This window comes from Rutidosis leptorrhynchoides, chromosome 2, assembly GCF_046630445.1.
Source record: "Rutidosis leptorrhynchoides isolate AG116_Rl617_1_P2 chromosome 2, CSIRO_AGI_Rlap_v1, whole genome shotgun sequence".
NCBI classification, from domain to species: Eukaryota; Viridiplantae; Streptophyta; class Magnoliopsida; order Asterales; family Asteraceae; genus Rutidosis; species Rutidosis leptorrhynchoides.
In genome coordinates this window covers 591764803-591782219 of record NC_092334.1, presented here as the reverse complement: position 1 = coordinate 591782219, position 17417 = coordinate 591764803, and positions in this window count along the sequence as shown.

Genomic DNA, 17417 nt, shown 5'->3' with positions numbered 1-17417 from the left:
CATTAATGTCTGGATGAGTAATTGCGTGACCTTGGCCAGTGCGTTTAGCTCTCATTCGGTCTTCCATACTTAAAGGTTCCAGATTCTCCATAATTGAATTTGTTGAATCGGTATCACTAGATGATTCTGTTTTAATGGTTCGTTCCTCAACAATCTCTGTTTGAATGATTGGTGGTTCCGGAGGAAAGTTTAATGGTTCAGGATCTACGAACCGTTCCTGAATATTCTCTGGATTCTCAATTGTGAGGTCGGGTTCAAAAAATGGATTATCGGAAATTTGAACTGAAGTACTTGGTTGACTAGATGACGATTCTAAAGAAAAATCAACGGCGGTTATATTTGTTAAACGATGTCTTGATCTAGTTACAGGTGGTGAACGTACAAAAGGTGATGAACGTCTTGCTCGGTGCATTCACTGAATATCCTATTAGTTTTTAAAAGGAAAGAAAAATTATAATAAGTTATCCAACCAATAGACTTTTCTGATTTTGCCCACGTTTCGAATAGCCAAAAGATGCAGCAGAGGGGCAGGATTCGTTTGGTCTCAATATAATTGAGGAATGTTTGGCTCCAATAACCCGGTCCACATACAAATCCAACTATTACTACGAACCAGAAAATTTTGATGTCTATTAATTTAACCACTTAAAATAAATTTTCGTAATTTTAAGAAATTTAGATAAGAGGTAGAATAAAAATCTATGTCCTAAAACTAGAATAGCGAGAAATAAGAGAGAAAAAGAGTTCGTCGCAAAAGGTCGAAAAAGAAAAATGGTTGAAAAATAAAAGGTGACGGAAAAATAAAAGAAACTTATAAAAACTTAAAAATACTTAACTAATTTAACCTTATTACTACAACTAACTTAAAATTATAATCGCAAATTGATATTACTAATTGGAATGATAATTGGTACATAGTAAAAGGTGTCTAAAAATATTAAAGCTTACAGGAAAAACTAAATCTCAAATGGAAATAACTTAAAAAGAAACTAAAACTTAAAATGGCGTCGCAAAATTCTAAAGCACCTAAATCTTAGTCTAAAGAAAAAGCACTTAAGGAATTCTACGGCAAAGCCTAAAAATATAGGAGTAAAAATAACTATAGCAAAAACTAAGTTTAAAATTAAATATGAGCTAAAAATACAAAAATTACGCTTCAACGATTAAAAAGGGACAAAATATAAAAATATACAAAAAGTTGTAAAAAGTACAATTTTTATAAAAATATTATTTTTATATTATTTATTTTATTAAACTATTAATTTTACAATTTTAATAAAACTAATTAAACAAAATACATAAATTAAACAAAAAGTAAAAATAAAACTAAAACTAATAATAATAATAATAATAATTAGGTTTTAATAATAATTAATTAATAATAACCGTAATTAATGCTCGATTAGGGCTTCCTGTTCGCCTGTCAGAGAAGCTCCGCGAGTTGCGGCAATTAAAGAAGAAAACCCCGCGAGTCGCGGGGTTCAGAATTTCAGTTGACAGCTTTCAATTTTTTACGCGTTTTTCTTTATTATTTTTTTTTTATTTTATGTTTTCTGTTTTTTAAATAAATAAAAGATTTTAAAATAAAACTTATATTTTTATAAACTAAAATAGAAATAAAGAAACTTATAAAACTTAAACCTTGCTACAACACTTATAGGCAGTGTACCTAATCGTACAGTAGTGTAGTTTTTAGTAAGTCCGGTTCGTTCCACAGGGAAATCTTTAAACAAAGCTCAACGCTATATTAGTTTACTTTTATAAAAATACAAATATATATATAAGTAATATTATTATTATAAAGGGGGGTTTTTACCGTTTAATGACCGGTTTGTCGATTTTAAAACTTTAGTCGCAGTTAAAACCTAATGTAAAATATTAAATAAATACAAGACTTAAATTAAAGCGTAAAGTAAATAACGATAATGAAATTGCCAATAATAAAAATGCGATAAAATAAAATTGCGATAATTAAAAAGTACGATAATTAAAAGTGCGATTAAATAACAATAAATAAAAGTACGATAATTAGAAGTGCAATTAAATATAAAATAAAGGAAATTAAATATGAAATAAAAGAATTATGCTTATTTAAACTTCCGTAATCATGATGTTTGACGTGTTGATTTTAGTTTTATGCCCATGGGTTAATTGTCCTTTGTCCTGGATTATTTAATATGTCCGTCTGGTTTTTGTCCATAACAGTCCATCAGTCATAAATATAAAGTGCGAGTGTCCTCATCAAATTATTCTTATACCCGAAGTTAAATATTCCAACTAATTGGGGATTCGAATTGTAACAAGGTTTTAATACTTTGTTTAATGAATACACCAGGTTATCGACTGCGTGTAAACCAAGGTTTTACTACTTTGTTAACAATTACACCAATTACCCTTGAATGTAATTTCACCCCTGTTTTAATTATTCTAGTGGCTATTAATTCATTCCCGTGTCCGGTTAAATGAACGATTATTCGTACATATAAATACCCCGCCCATCGTGTCCGATCGAGTGTATACGGTAATTTATAGGGACGCCCAATTGTAAATCTTTATATTAACATTAACAAACTTTCATTTAATTAAACAAATATAAAGCCCATTAATAGCCCATAGTCTAATTTCCACAAGTGTCGTTCTTTTGTCCGAACCCCAATTATGGTACAAAGCCCAATTACCCAATTTTAGTAATTAGCCCAACATCATGATTACTTCGTTTTAAATAAGCATAATAATAACTTAGCTACGAGACATTAATGTAAAAAGGTTGAACATAACTTACAATGATTAAAAATAGCGTAGCGTTACACGGACAGAATTTCGACTTACACCCTTACAACATTCGCTAACATACCCTTATTATTAGGATTTAAAATTAAAATTAAAATTAAAATATAAATTATATATATATATATTACGTATATATTGAGAGAGAGATTGAAATAGAATATGAAATTTGATCAGAATTCGGTTTGCTTTATAGCCAGAAGTGAAATTTGGGGCACCGCGACTCGCGGCAAAAACCCCTTCAATCTCCGCGAGTCTCGGAGATAGTATTTACAGCTCAGTCCTTGGAGTTTTCTCTGCCGACGGTTTTTAATATATATATATATATAATATATATAATTAATATAATTAATTATATATTATATTATATTTATATACATAGTTAACTTGTAATTTTTAGTCCGTTGCGTCGAGCGTTAAGAGTTGACTCTGGTCCCGGTTCCGGATTTTCGAACGTCCTCGCGTACAATTTTATATTTTGTACTTTGCGTTTTGAATCTTGTACTCTTGTAATTTCGAGACGTTTCTTATCAATAATTGGAACCTTTTTGATTGTCTTTTGTTCTTTTGAGCTTTTTGGTCGTTTGCGTCTTCAATTCGTCGAATCTGTCTTTTGTCTTCACCTTTTATTATTTAAACGAATATCTCTTGTAAATAGAACAATTGCAACTAAAAGCTTGTCTTTCTTGAGGAATAATGCTATGAAATATATGTTCGTTTTTAGCATTATCAAATATTCCCACACTTGAGCGTTGCTTGTCCTCAAGCAATATTGTCTTGAAATACTAGAATCACTTCTTTATTCTTCACACTTTGTACATCAGTGATTTCTATACGGCGGTATAAACAATGGTAGTAACGATATGATTTACAGTCCCACATGACTATAAAAATTTAGATCCATTAAGGAAATTGGATCTTTATGAAAACATTTGATCTTTTGAAATCTAGTTTTTTTCCCTAGATAAGTTTTCTGGGATAACCCTTTACCGGTGTTTGCAAAGTATTTTTGTGGGTTTGGTGGGTTTCAGATTTGAAAATTTTAGCTCAAACTTGCGGTTTTGTGTCACCCACTTGCTAACCTTGTATTTGGAAAGCAACACGTCCAGTTTACTTGTCCCGTATATTACCTTTCGGCAAACTACCGTCCGGTTGTAAAGGAAAGCGTTGAACAAGCAACGTTATAGACCATAATCAAAAGCATGTCACTGGACATTGCCTTAAACAGTTGCTTGTTCAACGCTTTCCTTTACAACTGGACGGTAGTTTGCCGAAAGGTAATATACGGGACAAGTAAACTGGACGTGTTGCTTTCCAAATACAAGGTTAGCAAGTGGGTGACACAAAACCGCAAGTTTGAGCTAAAATTTTCAAATCTGAAACCCACCAAACCCACAAAAATACTTTGCAAACACCGGTAAAGGGTTATCCCAGAAAACTTATCTAGGGAAAAAAACTAGATTTCAAAAGATCAAATGTTTTCATAAAGATCCAATTTCCTTAATGGATCTAAATTTTTATAGTCATGTGGGACTGTAAACCATATCGTTACTACCATTGTTTATACCGCCGTATAGAAATCACTGATGTACAAAGTGTGAAGAATAAAGAAGTGATTCTAGTATTTCAAGACAATATTGCTTGAGGACAAGCAACGCTCAAGTGTGGGAATATTTGATAATGCTAAAAACGAACATATATTTCATAGCATTATTCCCCAAGAAAGACAAGCTTTTAGTTGCAATTGTTCTATTTACAAGAGATATTCGTTTAAATAATAAAAGGTGAAGACAAAAGACAGATTCGACGAATTGAAGACGCAAACGACCAAAAAGCTCAAAAGAACAAAAGACAATCAAAAAGGTTCCAATTATTGATAAGAAACGTCTCGAAATTACAAGAGTACAAGATTCAAAACGCAAAGTACAAAATATAAAATTGTACGCGAGGACGTTCGAAAATCCGGAACCGGGACCAGAGTCAACTCTTAACGCTCGACGCAACGGACTAAAAATTACAAGTTAACTATGTATATAAATATAATATAATATATAATTAATTATATTAATTATATATATATTATATATATATATTAAAAACCATCGGCAGAGAAAACTCCAAGGACTGAGCTGTAAATACTATCTCCGCGACTCGCGGAGATTGAAGGGGTTTTTGCCGCGAGTCGCGGAGCCCCAAATTTCACTTCTGGCTATAAAGCAAACCGAATTCTGATCAAATTTCATATTCTATTTCAATCTCTCTCTCAATATATACGTAATATATATATATAATTTATATTTTAATTTTAATTTTAATTTTAAATCCTAATAATAAGGGTATGTTAGCGAATGTTGTAAGGGTGTAAGTCGAAATTCTGTCCGTGTAACGCTACGCTATTTTTAATCATTGTAAGTTATGTTCAACCTTTTTACATTAATGTCTCGTAGCTAAGTTATTATTATGCTTATTTAAAACGAAGTAATCATGATGTTGGGCTAATTACTAAAATTGGGTAATTGGGCTTTGTACCATAATTGGGGTTTGGACAAAAGAACGACACTTGTGGAAATTAGACTATGGGCTATTAATGGGCTTTATATTTGTTTAATTAAATGAAAGTTTGTTAATGTTAATATAAAGATTTACAATTGGGCGTCCCTATAAATTACCGTATACACTCGATCGGACACGATGGGCGGGGTATTTATATGTACGAATAATCGTTCATTTAACCGGACACGGGAATGAATTAATAGCCACTAGAATAATTAAAACAGGGGTGAAATTACATTCAAGGGTAATTGGTGTAATTGTTAACAAAGTAGTAAAACCTTGGTTTACACGCAGTCGATAACCTGGTGTATTCATTAAACAAAGTATTAAAACCTTGTTACAATTCGAATCCCCAATTAGTTGGAATATTTAACTTCGGGTATAAGAATAATTTGATGAGGACACTCGCACTTTATATTTATGACTGATGGACTGTTATGGACAAAAACCAGACGGACATATTAAATAATCCAGGACAAAGGACGATTAACCCATGGGCATAAAACTAAAATCAACACGTCAAACATCATGATTACGGAAGTTTAAATAAGCATAATTCTTTTATTTCATATTTAATTTCCTTTATTTTATATTTAATTGCACTTCTAATTATCGCACTTTTATTTATTGTTATTTAATCGCACTTTTAATTATCGTACTTTTTAATTATCGCAATTTTATTTTATCGCATTTTTATTATTGGCAATTTCATTATCGTTATTTACTTTACGCTTTAATTTAAGTCTTGTATTTATTTAATATTTTACATTAGGTTTTAACTGCGACTAAAGTTTTAAAATCGACAAACCGGTCATTAAACGGTAAAAATCCCCCTTTATAATAATAATATTACTTATATATATATTTGTATTTTTATAAAAGTAAACTAATATAGCGTTGAGCTTTGTTTAAAGATTTCCCTGTGGAACGAACCGGACTTACTAAAAACTACACTACTGTACGATTAGGTACACTGCCTATAAGTGTTGTAGCAAGGTTTAAGTATATCCATTCTATAAATAAATAAATATCTTGTGTAAAATTGTATCGTATTTAATAGTATTTCCTGCTAAAATTTAATAACTATTTTATATACACCTCGCATAACATCAAGTATTTTTGTACATCAGTGTAGATCCATCTCTTCTTTTCTTTCATCGGGTAAAACAGTTTAGTTTAGTCCAAAGCAAAAGTATTTTCAGTTATTTGTTACAGATATATGTGACATATGTTAAGATAACTTGGTAAATTTTCCCACACTTGGCTTTTATTTTCCTTTTTATCGTCCTCTATTCCATTTTAAATGAATTTTAACATTTTAGTTTGTTTCTCAATTTATGTCCTTTCCGAGGTAACAATAATTTCGGTGTTAAAACCTAGTTTTATCGTTCATAAATATGTATAAACATGATTTGAATTCATTTAATTGAAAATTTTGAAAAATTTTACTAGAATTGGGTAGTCAGTATATAAGACTAGGGCTATTCTTTTTTATCAGAGAGCACTAGATTCTAATACAACTACTGCTTTACTAGTATTTTTAATGGTAACCAAGTGTTTAAAGTAAAAAATTTTAAAATCCGAAAGAATTTAACCCCTTCCCACACTTAAGATCTTGCAATGCCCTCATTTGCAAGAAATCAGTAACAATTTAAATTATTGAGGGTGATTTGTGTGAAAATGATTAAATTTTTACCAAAGTTTCCAAATATATTGGCGTTTGTTTGCTGAATGATAAATGGTGCACATCATTTGTTCATTCCGTCTTGTTGTTATTTCACATATATTTTGCATCTTGTCGTCAAAATTAGTTGCTTTTGCTGAACTTAATGCCAGTCTTTGAAAATGCTTTGTTTTACCCTGTTGTGTACATAAGATAAACTGCAAACATATATACATATTTTTGAAGTTTGGTATATTACCCCACATTCAAAAATTATTAAAATCTAAGAATAAAAGTTAGATAATTATAAAAATGATTACAATATTAACAAAAATATTAAATGTATCAATAATTACAAATTACAAAAATAAAAAAAAAATAATAATAAATAAACTAAGGATGATATTGGTACCAATAGGGGTTCCAGACATAACCATAAGTGCTATAGAATGCTTCGACAGGGTCATACGTAGGATATGGTGGCTGCATCTCTATAGACCAAGGAGGGAAGACGGGTTTCGGTGTAGGAATATAGTTTCTACCTATATGTTGGCAATGCGCTATGATCTGGTTCTGATGAACTTGCCAATCTTCAAATGCTCTCTGTCTAGCATTTTCGTATTCCTGAGAAGCTATAAACCTATGCATTTCTTGCATCTCATTCCCCCTCCTACATTACCTTGCTGCTGGTTTCTCTCCACCTGTGGATGTCTACCATGGTATCGTACTGCGGCGTTATTTCGCCTCTTCAAAACTTTCGCACCATGGTATACATTTAAACCTATAGTGTCGCGGGGTTCCGGCTCTTCTAGTAATAATCCCCCCGACTTATATCCACACCGAGATATTCACCAATCCACACCGAGATACTATTAAATACGATACAATTTTACACAAGATATTTATTTATTTATAGAATGGATATACTTAAACCTTGCTACAACACTTATAGGCAGTGTACCTAATCGTACAGTAGTGTAGTTTTTAGTAAGTCCGGTTCGTTCCACAGGGAAATCTTTAAACAAAGCTCAACGCTATATTAGTTTACTTTTATAAAAATACAAATATATATATAAGTAATATTATTATTATAAAGGGGGGTTTTTACCGTTTAATGACCGGTTTGTCGATTTTAAAACTTTAGTCGCAGTTAAAACCTAATGTAAAATATTAAATAAATACAAGACTTAAATTAAAGCGTAAAGTAAATAACGATAATGAAATTGCCAATAATAAAAATGCGATAAAATAAAATTGCGATAATTAAAAAGTAAGATAATTAAAAGTGCGATTAAATAACAATAAATAAAAGTGCGATAATTAGAAGTGCAATTAAATATAAAATAAAGGAAATTAAATATGAAATAAAAGAATTATGCTTATTTAAACTTCCGTAATCATGATGTTTGACGTGTTGATTTTAGTTTTATGCCCATGGGTTAATTGTCCTTTGTCCTGGATTATTTAATATGTCCGTCTGGTTTTTGTCCATAACAGTCCATCAGTCATAAATATAAAGTGCGAGTGTCCTCATCAAATTATTCTTATACCCGAAGTTAAATATTCCAACTAATTGGGGATTCGAATTGTAACAAGGTTTTAATACTTTGTTTAATGAATACACCAGGTTATCGACTGCGTGTAAACCAAGGTTTTACTACTTTGTTAACAATTACACCAATTACCCTTGAATGTAATTTCACCCCTGTTTTAATTATTCTAGTGGCTATTAATTCATTCCCGTGTCCGGTTAAATGAACGATTATTCGTACATATAAATACCCCGCCCATCGTGTCCGATCGAGTGTATACGGTAATTTATAGGGACGCCCAATTGTAAATCTTTATATTAACATTAACAAACTTTCATTTAATTAAACAAATATAAAGCCCATTAATAGCCCATAGTCTAATTTCCACAAGTGTCGTTCTTTTGTCCAAACCCCAATTATGGTACAAAGCCCAATTACCCAATTTTAGTAATTAGCCCAACATCATGATTACTTCGTTTTAAATAAGCATAATAATAACTTAGCTACGAGACATTAATGTAAAAAGGTTGAACATAACTTACAATGATTAAAAATAGCGTAGCGTTACACGGACAGAATTTCGACTTACACCCTTACAACATTCGCTAACATACCCTTATTATTAGGATTTAAAATTAAAATTAAAATTAAAATATAAATTATATATATATATTACGTATATATTGAGAGAGAGATTGAAATAGAATATGAAATTTGATCAGAATTCGGTTTGCTTTATAGCCAGAAGTGAAATTTGGGGCTCCGCGACTCGCGGCAAAAACCCCTTCAATCTCCGCGAGTCGCGGAGATAGTATTTACAGCTCAGTCCTTGGAGTTTTCTCTGCCGACGGTTTTTAATATATATATATAATATATATATAATTAATATAATTAATTATATATTATATTATATTTATATACATAGTTAACTTGTAATTTTTAGTCCGTTGCGTCGAGCGTTAAGAGTTGACTCTGGTCCCGGTTCCGGATTTTCGAACGTCCTCGCGTACAATTTTATATTTTGTACTTTGCGTTTTGAATCTTGTACTCTTGTAATTTCGAGACGTTTCTTATCAATAATTGGAACCTTTTTGATTGTCTTTTGTTCTTTTGAGCTTTTTGGTCGTTTGCGTCTTCAATTCGTCGAATCTGTCTTTTGTCTTCACCTTTTATTATTTAAACGAATATCTCTTGTAAATAGAACAATTGCAACTAAAAGCTTGTCTTTCTTGAGGAATAATGCTATGAAATATATGTTCGTTTTTAGCATTATCAAATATTCCCACACTTGAGCGTTGCTTGTCCTCAAGCAATATTGTCTTGAAATACTAGAATCACTTCTTTATTCTTCACACTTTGTACATCAGTGATTTCTATACGGCGGTATAAACAATGGTAGTAACGATATGGTTTACAGTCCCACATGACTATAAAAATTTAGATCCATTAAGGAAATTGGATCTTTATGAAAACATTTGATCTTTTGAAATCTAGTTTTTTTCCCTAGATAAGTTTTCTGGGATAACCCTTTACCGGTGTTTGCAAAGTATTTTTGTGGGTTTGGTGGGTTTCAGATTTGAAAATTTTAGCTCAAACTTGCGGTTTTGTGTCACCCACTTGCTAACCTTGTATTTGGAAAGCAACACGTCCAGTTTACTTGTCCCGTATATTACCTTTCGGCAAACTACCGTCCGGTTGTAAAGGAAAGCGTTGAACAAGCAACTGTTTAAGGCAATGTCCCGTGACATGCTTTTGATTATGGTCTATAACGTGTCGGACGCAATTACTATCCTTGGTAGGAGCAATAGTAAAGCTCACCCTTATAATTTTTTCGGTCTGGCACAAGGTCCTGTCTTTGACCACTATGCAACCACCGTTCTTACGATTGACACCCGATTTAGTTCAGGTGACCTAATGAATTCCAGGTGAATTCCTAGGATTTTACATTCAATGGTAATGAACGCATTGAAAATAGGGTTTTCAGAAAACAAATCGGTTTATAATTTTGATCAAAATATTTTCTCGTTTAAGCTCGAGTTTAGATATCATTGAATTCCATGAGTTTGAATTCTCAATCTTTAAGGTCAATCTCTAGGATTGAATAATATCAGTCTTAAAAGCTGATTTTTTAATCTTTAAGGAGATTATCCTTTCTGGGGATCTGATTCATTAGTCTTATCCAGCTAATTTGCATGGTGCCCCCCCATTGTACGAGATAAATCCTTCTCATGGTTAGGATAAATCTGACCACTTGGCGACCCTGTTTAATGCTGAGGTCCGTGGATTTCCTGCTGATTTTAGAGATGACTTTTCTAGATTTTTCGTCAACCTACAGCTGGTCTGAACGACAACTTCATGACCTAAATCAAGAAGCGCGTTTCTTTTTCGGAAGACTTTACTTCCTTTTAATGATGGAATTGATTCATCGTGTAGATCCATCTCTTCTTTTCTTTCATCGGGTAAAACAGTTTAGTTTAGTCCAAAGCAAAAGTATTTTCAGTTATTTGTTACAGATATATGTGACATATGTTAAGATAACTTGGTAAATTTTCCCACACTTGGCTTTTATTTTCCTTTTTATCGTCCTCTATTCCATTTTAAATGAATTTTAACATTTTAGTTTGTTTCTCAATTTATGTCCTTTCCGAGGTAACAATAATTTCGGTGTTAAAACCTAGTTTTATCGTTCATAAATATGTATAAACATGATTTGAATTCATTTAATTGAAAATTTTGAAAATTTTTACTAGAATTGGGTAGTCAGTATATAAGACTAGGGCTATTCTTTTTTATTAGAGAGCACTAGATTCTAATACAACTACTGCTTTACTAGTATTTTTAATGGTAACCAAGTGTTTAAAGTAAAAAATTTTAAAATCCGAAAGAATTTAACCCCTTCCCACACTTAAGATCTTGCAATGCCCTCATTTGCAAGAAATCAGTAACAATTTAAATTATTGAGGGTGATTTGTGTGAAAATGATTAAATTTTTACCAAAGTTTCCAAATATATTGGCGTTTGTTTGCTGAATGATAAATGGTGCACATCATTTGTTCATTCCGTCTTGTTGTTATTTCACATATATTTTGCATCTTGTCGTCAAAATTAGTTGCTTTTGCTGAACTTAATGCCAGTCTTTGAAAATGCTTTGTTTTACCCTGTTGTGTACATAAGATAAACTGCAAACATATATACATATTTTTGAAGTTTGGTATATTACCCCACATTCAAAAATTATTAAAATCTAAGAATAAAAGTTAGATAATTATAAAAATGATTACAATATTAACAAAAATATTAAATGTATCAATAATTACAAATTACAAAAATAAAAAAAAATAATAATAAATAAACTAAGGATGATATTGGTACCAATAGGGGTTCCAGGCATAACCATAAGTGCTATAGAATGCTTCGGCAGGGTCATACGTAGGATATGGTGGCTGCATCTCTATAGACCAAGGAGGGAAGACGGGTTTCGGTGTAGGAATATAGTTTCTACCTATATGTTGGCAATGCGCTATGATCTGGTTCTGATGAACTTGCCAATCTTCAAATGCTCTCTGTCTAGCATTTTCGTATTCCTGAGAAGCTATAAACCTATGCATTTCTTGCATCTCATTCCCCCCTCCTACATTACCTTGCTGCTGGTTTCTCTCCACCTGTGGATGTCTACCATGGTATCGTACTGCGGCGTTATTTTGCCTCTTCAAAACTTTCGCACCATGGTATACATTTAAACCTATAGTGTCGCGGGGTTCCGGCTCTTCTAGTAATAATCCCCCCCGACTTATATCCACACCGAGATATTCACCAATCAAAGTAATAAAAATACCACCTCCTATTATGCTATGTGGACGCATCCCCCGAACCATAGCTGATAAATAATAACCCACACAATATGGTATACTTACAGCGCTCTGTGGGTCTCGAATACACATATGGTAAAACAAATCTTGTTCATTTACTTTTTCTTTGTTTTTACCCCTTTGTGTAATCGAATTAGCTAAAAACCTATGTATTACTCTTAATTCGGCTCTATCTATATCCAAATAAGAGTAGTTTCCCCCTTTGAAACGGTGATGGCTTGTCATTTGACTCCACACACCGTGTGTATCAAAATTCTCATCTATCTTTCTACCGTTTAGTATCAATCCTCTACAATCGGCAGACGCTAATTCCTCAGGCGTATATATACGTAAAGCCTGAGCCATGTCCAGTAAAGACATGTGGCGCATCGAACCGCCTAACAAAAATCTAATAAAAGAACGATCGGTTAAACTAGCTACCCGATCATTCAACTCTATACTACATAACAACTCTTCACACCATACTTTATATACAGGTCTGCGTATGGTGAATAAACATATCCAGTCATTAAAAGAAGAACTACCATACCTCTGTACAAGTAATTCCCTAATTGGCCCGGCCAATTCTACAGCTTCTAAGGGTCCCCATTCTATGACCCTCGGTACCTCAACAACCTTGGAATGAAGAGTATGCAAACCCCGTTGATATTTTGGATAATCTATCCAAAGTCTGTCAAATCGCAGGTTCGGGTGCAACTCTTCCAAATGCATATCGGAAAAGGTCATGACTGGATGAGGTACATCCTGCTTGTAGTAGTTATCTACCTCCTGTTGTTCCAAATTCTCGGCAGGAGCATTGCGGGCTTGGGATGAAGATTCACCCCTTTCATTCTGCAAAACACATCAAACACAATTTTTTGTGCATCCAAATATGCATTAGTGTCAGCAAAATCATCAATCAAAATAATTACAATGACATTATCAATTTATATCAAACTTAAGCTCATTTTCATATTTTTATCAAATCTACACTTTTTCAAATAAGCATATACGAAAATGTTCGCCAAGTTCATAAGCATTCAACTCAAATAACATGTCAAAATAATCATTACTAGCAATCAAACAAGTCTCAAATGGCATTATCTTTCAAAAATCAAGTTCATGAATTTTGGACTTGAAAAAGTCCACTTTAATTCTCAAAATCATGTTTAGACTCAAAGTTTGGATCATTTAACTACCTAGACATGTTACACTACTTAATTTAGCAACAATTCATGACAAAAATCGGCCATAACCTGTTTATATCAAAAAGCCCCAAATTTGCTCAAGAACACAAACCCTAGATTATTCAAAATTTGAAGTTTAAGGCTTCTAATCATGTTAAACAGTATCAATCTAGGTTATACAAGCATAAGACATAAACAATTTAAGTCTAATTACACTAAAAAGCATCAAAATCAAATTGGGGAAAAAATAGCTCAAGAACACCTAATTTCGAATTAATGGTGTTTAGGTGTAGAAATTTACCGTTTTTCTTGAGTAATTCTTAGATAGCATCCTTCTCAACATGATTTTAGCAAAAAATTTGGTGATTAACGGTTAAAAATTGGGATTTTTGGGGGTGTTTTTCGGGTTTTTTCGGGTTCTTTTTTCGCAGTATTTTTCTGTTTTGTGTGTGGGAGAGTGAACTGATCGTGCAGCTCTTTTATTTTTTTTTCTGGGTTTTGGTCCCTCCGCGAGTCGCGGCAAAATACCCTCCAAACTCCGCGACTCGCGGAGTTTGGTATTTTTTTTTTTTTTTTTATATAATCTTTAACTTATTAAAACAATTTAGTAATTAATTTTAAAATTTTGTTTCCCTTGTTATTTAGGACGAGGTCGTTTCGGATCGATGTCCTAGTCCGTCCTTCGACAAAATTTTAAAATTTGTCTTTTTGTAGCGATTGTTTTAAAAGCTAAGATTTTTGGGTTTTTTCAATGTTTTTGGCATACTTTAAAATCAATAAGATTAAAAATAATGATAATAAAAGTTCTCGTCCCTCCCTCGGGTAAAGCAATTTCGGTTCAAAGACCTAGTCTTCAACTTACGACGAATTTTAAAAATCATATTCTTAACTTAATGAGATAAAGTAAATTTTTGTTTTTAAATTCACACAACATAAATATAAAATTCAAAATTAATATTAAAAATTCACACCAAACTCAAAATTTAAAATGCATAAAATTAAAAATTAATATTTTAAAAATTAAAAATTCACACCAAACTTAATTTAAAAATTTATAAATTCATATCAAACTTATATTAATTTTTCAAATATTTACAATTTTAAATATATTGTTTTTACAAAGTTTACAATATTAATTTAAGATTTAAATATTAATTTTAAAAACATGGTAAAAATAAAATTAAAAATCTTTTTGTCTTTTTATCCCACTTTAATCAATCAAATATTATCAAAAATATGCGCCCTCTTTTCGGTAAAGTAATTTCGGTTCCAAGACCTAATTTAACTCATGACGAATTTTTGAAATATTTTGGGTTGATTGATTAAAGATATTTATACCTTAAGAATAAACGTTAAATTTCGCAGTGATGTAATAAATTTTTGAATGATATCAATAATTTCGGTCGCCAAACCTAATTTTATTCAATACCAATTTAATACTTTTTAGCGAACAAATTAGCGTTTATTATCAAAAGGTTAAAAATAAAAATAAAAATAAAAACTGTACAGACATACCTGTGAAATAGATTTCTTAGTTATATGATCTATTCCATTCATAAGATAGTCGGTTTAATTGGTTTTCCATGGCTCCAAAGGCGTAACCTCGAGCATTCAGTGTCTTTTCTTCTAAACATATGAACGGTCCGTCTCTGCATAAAGTAACAAATTCGGTATTTGAATAGGTTTGATTATTTGAACATTTACCTCCATGTGACCATTTTCCGCATTTGTGACATCGTTCTAGGTGTCGTGCTCTTCTTTTCGCTGCGGATTTTGATTTTCCTTTACCAAATTGTAACTTATTATCTTCGCATCTGGATCCTTTTCTAACTCCGTCCATTCTTTCTCTGATTACTGATACTAATTCGCTCGGTAGTATGTCATTATTTCTTTTAGTGATCAAAGCGTGTAGCATTAGACCATGGTTTAGTTCACAGGCAGTCTTCATATCGTAAAAACCTAAAAAAAATAAAAATTCAGAATGGGGGGAGAAGACTAGTTCTTTAGGGTCTGCTAGGGAAAGACCATACGTGTTCCATTTTCGAGAACTACAAGAAAACAGACAATCTAACTCTAACAGAAATACATATTATCCTTTAAAGACTTGATTCTCCCCACACTTAGTTAGCTGTGGTGTCGAAATTGTGATTAACTTCGTTGTCGACTTCCATCGGACCATGTATGTAATGTTTAACTCTGTGACCATTAACTTTAAATTCAATCCCATTTGAATTTATCAATTCTATCGTTCCGTATGGGAAAACTCTTTTGACTATGAATGGTCCAGACCATCTTGATTTCAATTTTCCAGGAAATAGCTTGAATCGTGAATTGAAAAGAAGAACTCTGTCTCCTTCTTTAAATTCTTTTGAACTTCTGATTCTTTTATCATGCCATTTCTTCGTTCTTTCTTTATAGATTAACGAATTTTCGTATGCTTCATGTCTTAATTCTTCTAATTCATTTAGTTGACTTAATCGTAGACGTCCGGCTTCATGTAAATCAAGATTACATGTCTTCAAAGCCCAAAATGCTTTGTGTTCAATTTCTACTGGAAGATGACATGCTTTTCCATAAACAAGTCTAAAAGGTGTGGTTCCAATTGGAGTTTTGTAGGCTGTTCTAAAAGCCCAGAGTGCATCCTCCAATTTAATGGACCATTCCTTCGGATTTGATCCTACGGTTTTCTCTAGAATACGTTTTAAAGCTCGGTTGGTATTTTCAACTTGTCCACTTGTTTGTGGATGATATGCGGTGGAGATTTTATGAGTTACTCCATATCTTTTAAGAACTTTCTCAAGTTGATTATTACAGAAATGAGTACCCCGATCACTTATTAAAGCTTTCGGTGTTCCAAACCTTGCAAAAAGACGTTTTAAAAAGTTGACTACAACTCGTGCATCGTTAGTTGGGAGAGCTTGTGCTTCCGCCCATTTAGATACATAATCAATGGCTACGAGTATATATAGATTATTATGAGATTTTGGAAATGGACCCATAAAGTCAATACCCCAAATGTCAAATACTTCACATACTTGGATGACATTTTGTGGCATTTCATCACGTTGACTTATTTTTCCGGTCCTTTGACATGCATCACAGGATTTGCAAATAAGGTGTGCGTCTTTGTAAATTGTAGGCCAATAGAATCCAGCTTCATAAACTTTTCTTGCTGTTAGTTGAGGCCCATAATGCCCTCCTGTTGGTCCTGTGTGACAATGGTTTAAAATTTTACTAGCTTCATCTCCAAATACACATCGGCGTATTATTCCATCGGGACAACTTTTAAACAGATGTGGATCTTCCCAGAAATAGTATTTTATATCACTGAAGAATTTCTTTCGTCTTTGGTACGATAATCCTTTTTCAAGGAATCCACAAACTAAGTAGTTTGCATAGTCTGCAAACCATGGGATTTCTTTATAATCTATCTTCAATAGATATTCATCAGGAAAGTTGTCTTGTATGGCCGATTCATTTAGAACTTCTAATTCGGGATTTTCAAGACGAGAAAGATGATCAGCGGCGAGATTTTCTGCTCCTCTTTTATCTCGGATTTCAATATCAAACTCTTGTAAGAGTAAGATCCAACGGATTAATCTTGGTTTAGCATCTTGTTTTGAAAATAGGTATCTAAGAGCAGAATGGTCGGTATAGACCACCGTTTTTGCTAGAACGAGATATGATCGAAATTTGTCAAAAGCAAAGACAATAGCAAGGAGTTCTTTTTCAGTAGTTGTATAGTTCGTTTGTGCTCCTTGTAATGTTTTACTAGCATAATATATAGGTTGAAATCGTTTTTCAATCCTTTGTCCTAAAACGGCTCCCATTGCAAAATCACTTGCAT